At 40.0% G+C, this 12,455-nt stretch overlaps 1 long non-coding RNA gene across 1 annotated transcript in view; it reads left to right on the forward strand.

Annotated features, from left to right (window-relative positions):
• Positions 1–52: 52 nt before the first annotated feature.
• Positions 53–12,455, forward strand: part of LOC118412484 — a 57,448-nt gene continuing 45,045 nt past the window's right edge. Inside the window, exon 1 of the long non-coding RNA XR_004830773.1 lies at positions 53–250. This is a non-coding gene — a long non-coding RNA (uncharacterized LOC118412484). The remainder of the gene's footprint in view (positions 251–12,455) is intronic.

Consider the following 12,455-nt stretch of genomic DNA (forward strand, 5'->3'; position numbering starts at 1 on the left):
CCTCCCCATGGGAAGTTGTGCGAAACTTCCCAAGACCTTGTTATGCAAATATTTCCGTTGTCCTCCCGTCGGTCTTTGCGCGACAGGTGGGGTGACACGAATTTCAAAATGTCTACGGGGTGTGAATTCAACACTCTTGATGTGTTTTCGATCTTCCGGGAGCTATCCGACCTTTTGCTGCCCATTGTGCTGCCCAATTGGTGATGTACCTGAGTTACAGGATGGCGACGAAAGGTGTGTCACACTGCAGGTACGTTTTAGTTGTGTTAATGGACAGTTTTAAACATTTATTGTCTGCTTTTCGCTATTCGGGTGCCTTTGGCATCCGATTTCGCCAATCTTCGGATACCTTCGGTATACGCTTTCGCCGATCCTCGGATATCCTCGGCATGTACCTACAGAAAGCCGACGCCACGCCGAGGCGGACAGCCTATGGATCTTATTGCGACTATTGCAGAAGGGATTGTAACCATGAACGACAAGCTTATATGTAGTTTTGAACTGTCAACCACACACGTTCTGGTGTCAAGCCTCCCTATCCACTAAGCTTAAACCAACTCGTTTGACCTAACGCCTACAGTACATGTTACATGTACCGCAAGATGACCACGCTATAAAAGTTGAGCAGGTATTGTACCACTGGTACTGATAAGTACTTGTTCATTGTTTGTTTATTTTGATCTCCATGTGCTTATGGAGCAATATGTATTTCAATTGTCATCAGCAGGCATCTCCCATTTATTAACTTTTAGATGATTAGAATGGATAAACTGTTATAGCTAGCAGAGACACATTGATGAGTTAGGCGATTGTGAGATATACGCCAGTCGTTAAAAGGCTTAGTTAGGGATTAAACCAACCGATAATCGGCAAACAAAGGATGTCATCTTCGTAGTTTGTAATGTATTGACAGGAAGGGATATTACTTTTGTCAAAGTTTTTGTCATTACAACCGTAATATATTTAAGCCAATGGATCTGTTGTAATTTATAACGGCTATTGCGCCTTTCGATCTCCTATTCATCGAAAGAGCTGACCTTATAAAGAATGAAAACATCAAGTAAAACATTTGGTGATCCTACTTGCAGCAATCCCCGGTTGAACCATGTATGAGCTACTTTGGGTTGCACCGTTCTTCGATCGATGATGTTACTCTTTGACCTCAACCGACTTAATAACATTAATGACAAAGCTATTGCCATCACCTATAATGAATTATATACCCAATGTGTCGAGGAAATGTTTCTAGTGATTTGTGTTAAGGGCCTGAGGTGGAGTGGTTATAAAATTTTAATGGCTGCTAATTATAGCGTTTTATAGACCCTGCGTAACCAGGTCATGGAAACATCTCATTAAGTCTAAATCATCATATGTTAGTCCTGATTCCATTCGATAATCTCCAAGCAGATCCTACGGTGCCATAAGATAGTATCAAAGCTGGCAGAGGAGTGAAGCCGTCCTAGGTGTGTGTATGCTACCGGAGGGGCTCTCCCAGTCCCTTTGGCCAGCTATACCCCTTGGCCAGCTTTGATCTTATATTTGGCACCGTAGAATCTACTTGGAGATTGTCCATTCAAATCCATTAGATTGGTGATATAACTAAAGACATAGACACTTCCAACGTGCACTATGACTTCTAATCTTGGTACTAAGCCTTAGGACAAACAACCAGTTGATAAATGCTATGGTAACTGGCAGTTCCCGGGTTCTATGTCATCATCTATCAACCCGTCTCTGTACGACACATCACTCGTCAGTACATCTTACATTTTACACATGGTGCTATTGCACCAATGATCATGCCACAATTAAGTTCCCGAGGGAAAAAACAACTTGGCCTTGGTTTAAGATGTTGGCAGCAAACACAACGACCATTCTGGTCTGCACAACTGTGGGTACCGAATTATTATTAAAACTTTGCTTTCCCTTTAACCAAAGATAGTATCGATATCATTTTTCGTATCTCTAACAAAAATCTAGCAAATCAGTTCTTGGTCAGGACATTCGATTCCTTGTTGATATCCTCCACTGACTCATGATCAATTCATGGCACCTGACTTCAACATTGTGTTTATCTGATAGTATGCTGATAAATGCGAGATATTTAGCTCAATTCAATATTCACTTGACCATGTAGGGGGCTTACGAACAGCCGGTACCCAATAATGTATTGTTACGTTTATCCTGCCCAATGAGACCACAAAATTCCCACGACCGCCATACCTTCGCCAAATTATGTTAATCTTTACAACTTGTATATTAATTGTGTTTGTCATTGAGTATGCAAAATAAGGTCCTCATTTCCATAGATTTTAATAGTTGATCATCTCCACTCAAATAGCAGACGTACACAGTCAATGTTAAGAAAGAAGTATCAAATATTCGAACCATTTATGCACATGAGGTCCTCATTTGCATAATCATTGTACAATGTTCACCTGTACATAACTTCCAAATGCCACAACCAAGAAGCTCTCGTCATTTGCCACAATGGTATTATAGCATTTTCTCAATTGTGCAAATTAGGCCTTCCTTTGCATAAAATGTATCTATCGATATTCTTCTCTTTCTCAGTTGCAAATGTCGCAAATGTCGCATGTTCTGCTGCAGTGTCATAACAAGCCGCTAGGGGGCCCGAAATCCAAAGGTTTCCAGGTCCCATCAAGCCCTACCCACATACCGAATGTCAATACAATCCATCTCGTTGCTCTTGAGATATGCTTGTCTTCCACAAACACACACACACACACGCTTCCCAGAATTCAACCTTCATGGTGAAAGTAATGATCAACCAAGTCATCAATCAATCAATCAATCAATCAATCAATCAATCAATTAATGAACATTGAGAACACACTGCAGTGGGAATTGGAGGAGGTAAGAACGGTTACGTGTACATTGCATCCTGGGGTTCGCTGCAGGCCAGATTCTCTCCTCAGAAAATCAACTATCGCAGTGGGATACGATACTTTGCTTTGTGCGATATTATTGTTACCTCTGGTAACTGCTGTGTGTAAGACCTTACATGAACTGCATGGGGCTTTCATGCGTACAGCAACCCTCACTAACAGAAGTCGTCCTTTTTTTAAAGCATGACTAAATCCAATCTTGTCTTTGGTGACAGGTCATTGACCCTTCGTCACATATTTTGCCCCAAAAGAAATCAATGCTGCATTCCCAGAAATTGCACCTGGCAACCAATTCCTAAAATTGAATCGTAAATTTTCTTGGCCATTTTTCAGCAGGAGCCCGAGGCAGATACGTTTCCGGGTCTCCGGGCTTCGGAAGCTTTCTCCCTTGAACGTTGTCGGTCCCATAGACCACGGTACGCGCAGTTTTCCACACTACCCTAGGGATCGATAAAATTTCAATTATGTCATTGTTAGTGAAGGACAGGTTGATACCCGAGGATTACCTCGGATTTGTCGAGCTAGCCTTACACACACGTAAAAATTAATCAGAGCAAACTGTCGCGGCTCATTTCGACTGGAGATATTAGGGCAATTTATTGCGGGACATCATATGACAGTCGGCCGGTGCTCGTATTTTTCATTGATTGTTTCATCGCGACGGCCACATAAATCGACTGATGTCATTAGGAGATGGAAGTGTAGACGACCTTTGGTAAAGAGGGAGGAGTTTCATAAATTGCCCCTGTGTTAAACGGGATTCAGTGTCCTCGATCGTAGAAACTTTTCAAGGCACTAAAAACGGGATCTGATTGTCCTTTATTCCATTCAGTGTCTTCACAAAATTAGAGTGTTGAGTTGGGAAAGCACTGGAGCCATCTGTTTGGTACAGTGGGAGATACTGCATACACGACATGCTTATAACTAGGTAACATATCTAGTAAGCACTTGTAGGTAGGACACCATCATTCATGCACGTGCACAGCACTAGTTTTGTGGCAATTTGAATTCAAAGATCATGGCGGAGGACACTGTTATCGATGTTAACGCGTATTGCACCAGACAATCTTTATCCTTATAAAACTGATGAACAGTTTCAAATTTTATTTTTAGATATTGTAGCAATTACATGGGCAGCAACCAACCTGCATGGATGATGATTTATTTTGCAATGCAATTCATAAACTATCAACCATTTAGAAAATATATGAGAACACTGGACGCACTTTTTGAGTTTCCTCTTAGATCTGTAGGCCAGGTATTGACGATTCGTTTGACAATCTCTTCTTATGATGGGTAGAGAATATGTCTTGTGGTGAAAACGTAGTTGGCACTACTGATAGACCGAATCAGCATCTAGCTCGTGCCTCTATTTGTGTCATCCAATTTAATTTGAACAAGTACTGGCCAATATTCGCCCACAGAAAATCAATCCAATCTCATGAATATAAGAAGACAGGTTCCCATGATAATGCTATGACATGCACCTTCTTTTCCAATTTTTCTCTATGCATGTTTTTTTTTTCTTCAGAAACGCTGTCTTGCATCGTCTCCTGGCCTCCAGATGTTTTAGAATCGTTGGTTAATGGTTCTCCACATTCACTCCCGAGATCGATAAAAACGCAACTATACCAATGTTAGTAAGGAATAAGTGGATACTTAAAGGATTATGGTGGATTTGGGGAACTAGCCTGGGACACGAGTAAAAATTAATCAGCACAGACTGTCGGGTCTAATATAGTGAACATGTTCTCTCCATTGATTATATACAGCGGCTTGCTGGCTCACTGCTCACGATATATTACTATAATTAGGTAGGCCGATATTCTTGAGCGACGGCAACATGACTTATATAACGCACAGATCATTCTGGTCTCATTACCATATTATGTGTACAAGCCGTAGATGTCGTAGGCATGCCAAAAATGTTGTGAAGCCAGATGTGAGGGTACTCAGGATAATTCCATTGGACATGACCGAGCAATGTGTTCTCTAAATTGGTTGAAGCATCATAAAGAATCGAGAGACGCTGTATAACATAATCCTAATTGTACATCGTGTTTGGAGGGAGGGGTCACAATAGGGCAATCTTTTTTTAAATTTTGTTTTAAGTAATTGAGTCTTAAGTTTTACGAGATAATAAAAGAGGAGGATTTTGTTGTTAATTTCTAAGTCATATTTCCAAACCTGACAGGCAATGTGCGAAGTCTGCTATATCTGCAGCGGCCTACAGGCTTATTATTTCTGGGTGGTGAGGTGTTTGACCCGGTTCATTCTTATTTGGACTTAAATCAGCCAACTAATGACGGCACCAACAAAATAGTACGCCAGATCCAAGCCGTAACGTAATAGAAAGAGCCTCCACCGGGGCCCGGGCTGATCAACAGTAAGTAGCTTACAATCTATTTAACTTTCATCAAGTTTGGGACACATTGATCAACACTCAAGTTGTAACATTTGTGATCGATATATGAGGTGTATACCTTTATGAAGATGACTTTGATACAGAAATTCTACTTTTTCCCAAACAGTCGTGCAATTCTTTTTACTGTTCCTTGTAGATATCAAAATATATTTTATTGTGTATCGATTTTTGCAGTTTAGTTATACGGTGTCAGTTGGTCAGGAGATAACAGAGGAAAGGCCAAAGGTTGTAACGTTATGATGATGATAAAGTACAGGTTTTAGTGTGGAGTGTCACAAAGCAGCACAATCGGGGTCCATTATGACCTTTTTTTTGCAGGAAACTTGAAAATTGCTCAGAATATAAGGAGTGCATGATTTGATGTTTAAGCAAACCTTGAACTTTTAGACTGAGAGGTGATATGTATTTTTGACTAAATCTTATTATCGTTTTTACCATTTGACCCTCATTATTAAAGCTAACTCGTTCGAGGACATAATGTATTACCTATTGAAACATAATCACATCTATTTCGGATTAAATATGTGTAATAGAGAAGAGGAATGAGGCCACAATTTCACACAAACATCATAGTGGCGGTTTAGAAAGTTTGGATTAGTTTGTTACACAAAATTTCTCATAAACGTTTTTGACAACGTGCACGTGTATATATATATATATATATAGATCAGTGCACGTTAAGGTTTAGCATACTCTACTAAAAGTAGTACTGGTACCACCTTTTAAAAGTACATAGCTGACGGTGGCCCTACTTCTTTCATGACCAATACCAACGACAGCATGGATGTGCTATGCAAACTCAGCAGAGATAAGAGTAATGTTCTCTGTTCACTTCAATCCCAAACGATGTACTATCAGTGTGTGATTTATGTGCGTAACATATGGAAACGATGGGCCCTTCCTCTGTCCCATAAAATTTTATTACCGAACAATAAACTAAAATTGGAGCTGGCGACGTATGCGATGTGCCAAGTCTCACATGGCAATGCCGAAGACACATGACACCTCCGACAAATGACATTACCTGATTTATGAGAACTTGTACGGCTGTAATATGGATGACAAAGGCTGTGGCTGGCTAACAGTCATCAGATATTCCCTTATGAATGGTGGTAATATCATTAGCCAAAGCGAGCCGCCACGATTACCTTGATTGATCTGAGCGAGTGTCTTAGGCTGCGGACCGGATCCACAGTAATCCTTTGTATCAACATGTATTTGCCTAACAGCTGTATAATTGAAATCACAACGATCGTAAGAGGGTGTACGGAATCAGGCTAGGGAAGGTGAGCCAGGTTAACATCGGGCTCAGAAGACAAAGCCAAAACGGACCAGAAAGGGCTTCCGGGAGGAAATGGCTGTGTATACAATTTACGATTCAATTTGAAAACGGCTCGCGGGGACCATTTATGAAGTGCGGCACTGATTTCTTTCGGGAGGGGATATTGATCAAAGTTCTGCCCTATTTTCTGTCAGTTGCGATTAGATGGCATTGATTCAAAAGCATATGCGCCCACAAAGTATGAAAAGTACGATGGCCTTATTGGGAGGGGGGAAATCAGAAATGCGGATGAAATGGTTATGGATATTTTTGTAGATTTCTATTGACATTTTGCAAACATTGATAAGCTCTAGAGACGTATAACAACGTCATATGTAAAATATCGATTGAATAAAAAAATCATACATTAATAAAATAATTCGTTGAGGAATCATCATAATAAAGTTCACCTGAACCAGTAGTTTGGTCTCTCGAAACATGGTTGTACGATCTTTAGTTTTCTGTTGCATAGACTGAATACCAACGTGATCTTCCTCCAACAACATAACCAGTAGCAGTATCCGAAGAGGTGATTGTTTTACATTATCAACAATTCATACGATATTTTCCTCGCCGTAATTGTAAAAAATGGTAAATGAAACTTCCTTGGCTGATACCTCGTCTGTCTTTATATCATTCTTTGTACTTCAAGGCCATTGGCGATGAGCATGTACATTTAATTTCCAAGGGAGTTGTACGTTTGAATGTCGAATTTGAATGCTCAAGGACGTGCTGCCTTTCGAACAGACGCTAATACATCACCCTATACCATCTTCAATGGTAGAAACTGTTCAACCGTAGCCATAAAACAGTCATATCCACTTTATCTATGTTCCCTTCTTCCCAACTATCATATATTCACGTCAAGTATTTGAATGGCGTCAAAACCGAGAGACGTAGGGTCGCATCAGAACAGAATCACTCATGTAGAAAACGACAAAGAACACACTCGTGTCATTCTATTCATACTACGTATACTAGTGGTGATCGACGCAGCCTTCACATATATCAGTACATATGATCTTTATTGAATTAAGCTTTAGTATCATTTTGTTCGTATTCTATATATACATGTGTCGCCCTTTCATATTGAAAAGCATCTTAACGTATCGCCAATGAGATAAACTCACTCAAATAAAATGCTGCATGTGTAGACAGTAAAGGGCCTACAACAAATGGTCGTCCAGCATGGTGCCAAGCTCTTACAGCGTTCTCTGTAGAATAACCAGGACTGAACACATCGTAGTCACTATACTATCTCCAACACTCTAAAACATCTCTATTTTACTAATATCTTTAATATATTCCAAGTACCTAACTATTTATTTTAGCGCGTAGGTACTGTGGTATCACGCCCCCAGTCTAACATTTAATCAGTGTCCAGATTGCCAACAGTTTTCCTTCTACTGCAGTCAATGGTACATGCCTGCCCACATCGTACCTGTACTATTAGCCATTTATCATCAAAACCATCATTATAGTTACATGTGTTAATTTGTCCTTATCCAAAAACATCGTTGCAGTGAGCAATCAAGATGTCATTTCCTTCATACATTTGCGAAAACGTTGATTAGTGTGCTGATATATTAATACAGTCTTACGAAATGACATTGATCACAAGTCAGGATTAGCATATTTCAATACCTGTGCACATGAAAGAAAACCAAATCAATTGTGATAAGGTGTGCAGTTAGATACGCAACATCGAACAATAACTGTTTGACTGTGTGGAGTGTAATTTGTGATTTGTTTTATTGTGGTTATTCAGAGGATTATTCTATCATTACCCGTTAGTGGGAACCAAGTGTCACGAGTACACGCAGAAAGAAATTAATTCTTAAGGCGAAAATTGGTTCATTGAATTATTGCAGATAACTCTCCAGGGCATTTCAGTTCTTTTGCCCGCTAGTACAACATACATGTAAAAAATCTGTGACGTGATCTGATGTGGTCGAACGCGAGCGTCTGTTATAAAATACTCTCAGATAATTTATAATAGTTTCTATGCCCAATATTGGCCATTTTCTCATATACCCACCCTCTCCCGGATCCTCCTATGTCTCATAATCTATCTCATATACAGCTATGTCGCTCTCAGTATCTCTCCGTTCAGAAAATATGAATTTGTCAATGATTCAATTGAACATGATTGCAAATGTTTCTGGAGCTACTGGAGATATATTTAACAGTGGTATGTTAGCTGAAAATGATGCATAAAAAGATGATATAGCATTATCTTGAGTCTGCGCCTAACAGTGTTCTAAACGCCCCCACATACAAAGAAAATATACTCTTTTCTAGATCGATTTCTCTAGCCTGGCTACCCTACAGGCGAACACACTCAGGCAGTAAAGCTAATCCCACAAAATCCCCCTGATTTCTCCCTAGGGTAGAGTCTAATCCCGTCAATAAAACACCGGAGGCGTCACACCGCCGACGGGAGAAGTGTCACCACATTCCAATACTAGTCGTGTATTTATGGGAAGTACATTACTACTGAGATGCAGCCTGGAAATGAAGATCCATCTGCTTCTGTGCATCGTGCAATACTTTGCAATTTTGGTATCTTGTGCGATGTCGAAGTATAAGTGTTGTTATCATGTTAGAATTCTCTGCATCAGAGCTGCATATCTTTTGAAATTGTCCATGAAATAGAAAGATGCAAAGCACTAAAAATACAACGTTCTTTAATTTTTTCTGCATTTCGTCCATTACAGATATTGATATTCAAAGGTTTACATCTCACAAAGGTTCAACCTATCCAGTACATTCTGAATACAGATATTTTCGATTCTACTGTCACCCAAACACCAAAGCAATCCACTGTCAAATGCTGTTCATTGAACATTGCCAAGTGTTTTGGAAAGTGTCCAATTGGTCTCAGCCAGCGTGTCCACATGCGGGCATCGACATTTTATGCCTGGCCTACTGTGACATGACCAGTGATCCCTATAAAATGTTTGAAGGATATATCCGCTTATAGAACCTTCCTGAAGAGGATCTATGTCTTGAAAGTCAAGGAAGCAACTCTTTTGTGATGATAGGTAGTAGTTACCAGCAATCGTAGCCCTGCACCAGAACTCACAAATGTACGGAGATATAGATAAATGTATCAACGCTAAGCATGATCATTATACAGATATATTTCAAACTTCACAGAGTATGCAAAAGAACTTCACATTCGTCAACTCAACAATAAAATGAAAGTTTATGAACACACAAAAATGTTTACCCATTTCACATCTATTGACATTTTGTGTCCTCCTCCAGAAGAATCTACATTAGCTGATAGGTCGATATGGAACCTACATGACAGATGGGACCCTGGGCTGGCGTTGGTGTAAGTGGATCAATTATCATCGCCGTAAGATTAACTTATGACGGAAGGAGATTTGATGCCCCGTGTTACCGCAAGGCAGGGGGATTTTCTACGATCGCTGATAATACCTGATCTGTGGAAGTGTTAATCTTGCACAATCCTTTAACGTTAAGGAGCTTGTTCCCCAACCGTCTTGCAAGATAAAGTAGATCGTTCAAACATTGGATAATTCATGCCTGAGTGAAGCTAGTGTATCATATCTTTGGAAAGTGGACATATCACCTCTCAAAGAAACATTGATGTTCAATTACCTGACCTATGATTTGCTCTATATCATAAAAATAGTCAATGCACTGTAGCTAACCAAGGCCATAAAGATATGAGGCCCATAAAATCTTTGTGAAAATATCTTTTGGAGAAGACGACCAATGCCGTGGGCCCCAATAATTTTCTACAGAAGGTTGGGATAAGGCCAAATGTGGCAAAAACAATCCAGACGGCCGATTGACACAGTCACGCCTGTTCAAACTCTGCAGACTTAGCCAGGCGTCGCGCCATCTATAACCGAATCCAACATTCAGTGAGCACAATTAATATCATTACAATTCTGCGGCAGGACGTCGGGAAGAATCAGCATGCAGTCGTTAAATCACGTTGCTTTTCACAAGGATGCCAGCTTCCCTTCATATAAACCAATTTACTTAAAGTTCTTGGATGAACGAAAACAATATTGGATCTTATTACTGCACTCCATGGGGCCGTTAAGATGAATCTCGCTCTTATATTTCACCTTGTGAGGACCACGGTTGACTGACTGTACAACATCCTGGTAATCCAGTGTATCATTGGGGATGATCACATCGATTATTCTTATCAAAGTAGATCTAGTTGAAATGGTTACCAAGCAGAATCTACTGGAAGGGTGTGATCGTGATTGTTTATGTCAGAAATAACATCGCCCAAGTTGTTTGGCATATATCAAATTGCAATTTTAATATTTTGTTCTTCACTTGTATTCTCCTCACAGATGGTGATAAAAAGCATAACTTGTGCATGCGGTGTCGTCGTTAATATATAATGTTTCCATGTATCTTTTTTCATAGCGTGTTCTCGTTTGATATTACAAAAACCATCAAAAGATCCACACTTTGTATTATTGATGATTCAGCTAATTTCAGTCCTGAAAGATGTAGATTAGATTCAAACACCAAAATATCGGCCATGGTATCAATACGGACGACTGAAAATCAATCTTACCAAATGCTCGACATATCAGAGAGGTCAGTATCATTTGTCTTCGGGCTATTGTTCGATTTCAGTAAGTGTTGCCGCGTTGCTTCATCCGTCTTTTTGCTGACACAAGATGATATCGGAGTTTGATACTGTGCCCAACATTCCTGTCAACACCTCATATTGAAAGAATGGAACGCTTCCAACAATATCAACGGTCCCTGTTGAGTGCGGCACTCGTAGCAGCCGGTAACTGGCAGAACGATGATGACGGATCTTCGTGAGAGCCATTCGACCATTCTATTGCTCTGTGTTGAGATATATATCTATCTCCAAACGGTCAAACCATGTCTGAACTGGCTGAGTGTATCGGGTATTTAGTCGGAATACAATAAGCTTGTTCAGCTGTGAACAATCCAATGAACTGGTCAGAATTGTGAGATGATCTATGGAACCGACCGGATTCTGAAAGAGGTGGCTGTTTTAGACATCCTGCCTTAAGTAGATCGTGAAAGATGACTACGCCATCACTACGGCCCTAACTTGGTTATGCGCTGCTAAGCTTTTCTTCCATAACCCTGTGCAACACCATGACCTTCACGGTAACCCTCGTCTATTCCATAGACAATGCAGTATCATAAATCAATGCTAGTGGAGCGAAGAAACAGTTTCGGTCGTCCGTCAGTATAGCTGGCGCCCTGATAACATTCTGGTTATTCATATTGATACAAACTTGCTTTTATACTGAAAGATTAAATCCATATGTTTCTGAATTCTCCGATAGCTGTTGACAGATATTCACCCCAATCCTTGAGTGGTTTGAATGTCTGGTTGTACAGTTAGGGAAGAGAGATTTTAAAAGAGTAAACTTTAAATTGTAAGTCAAGAACGTCTTTCTGTATACGTTTATGACTGTTTGACATCCAGGTGAACAATATCTGAAAACAAAGCAATATCCTCAATTGTATCAGCCTCGCAGGTTACTACCGCACATTTCCAGTGACACCTTTCACTCTCCTTTAGCGTCCAGCGTAACTAACTTGGAATGATCTGGCAAAACACACCTGTGTCAATCAGAGGTACATAACATGTACATGGAAAAACGGCTGAGCACATATCATAGTCATTTACTTGTGAGGGTCAAATGTAAATTCTTTCTGTATAGGTTTGGTGTTTCTTTTATTGTGCAGCAAAATAAAATACCCATGTCTCCTCTGTATTTCTATTGTATGTTGTCAACTCCATAATCGC

Source organism: Branchiostoma floridae, chromosome 3, assembly GCF_000003815.2.
Source record: "Branchiostoma floridae strain S238N-H82 chromosome 3, Bfl_VNyyK, whole genome shotgun sequence".
In the NCBI taxonomy this organism is placed as follows: Eukaryota; Metazoa; Chordata; class Leptocardii; order Amphioxiformes; family Branchiostomatidae; genus Branchiostoma; species Branchiostoma floridae.